Source organism: Rhopilema esculentum, chromosome 5 (assembly GCF_057945365.1).
Source record: "Rhopilema esculentum isolate cy_ngs chromosome 5, ASM5794536v1, whole genome shotgun sequence".
NCBI lineage: Eukaryota > Metazoa > Cnidaria > Scyphozoa > Rhizostomeae > Rhizostomatidae > Rhopilema > Rhopilema esculentum.
This window is the reverse complement of record NC_142819.1, coordinates 6,931,762-6,932,488: the sequence shown is the minus strand read 5'-3', so window position 1 is coordinate 6,932,488 and position 727 is coordinate 6,931,762.

Below are 727 nucleotides of genomic sequence, written 5' to 3'. Positions count from 1 at the left end.
GCTCCTCACAAGTTATTATTATTATAATTATTATTATTATGAATACCCCACCGTATGTTAGGTATCGTCGCCTATAAACTAATTTCTTTTTTTTTCATTTTTCATCGTAATTTAAGCTTCGGATTTCAAGTTGAAGCAACAATAACTATAAGTTGATATCAAAAGTTTATGTGTGATAATATCAAGCAAGGGTATCTCGAGTCGAAATAACTATTAATAAGCTTCCGATACAGTTGCCCTTTTGGTTTTCAAAAAACCAACAGATAGCTCATATTTTTACAGAGTGTACATAGCTACATTTTTAGTTTGTTTAGGGTAGGACACGATGCAATAATGGTGATTGTCAATTAGGCAGGTTTTGTTGTTTTTGACAAACTTTTTCTTTGTTTTTGAGTCTCGGACTTTTTTAGGGATTTCATTCGAAATTTTTAAATCCTGAGTTTATGCTTTGTTTCTTTCTTTGCTTATTTTTTCCACTCTTGAGGTAACCACAAGAACATAATTGTTCATGGAGTGAGACTTGTACAAGTTCTATTGGACAACAGCACCAATAGCTGTTTTGTGTTTTGTTTTTTATGCTTAAATGCACTTTATCCCGACGAACTTCGATGGCCATTTTATTTCCCATTGGTTGGACTACACAATAGATATGCTAACACAGTAGCAAATCGGCAATGAATAACGTATTTAATTCTCAACATTTTCTCAACTCAATCAAAAATGCACC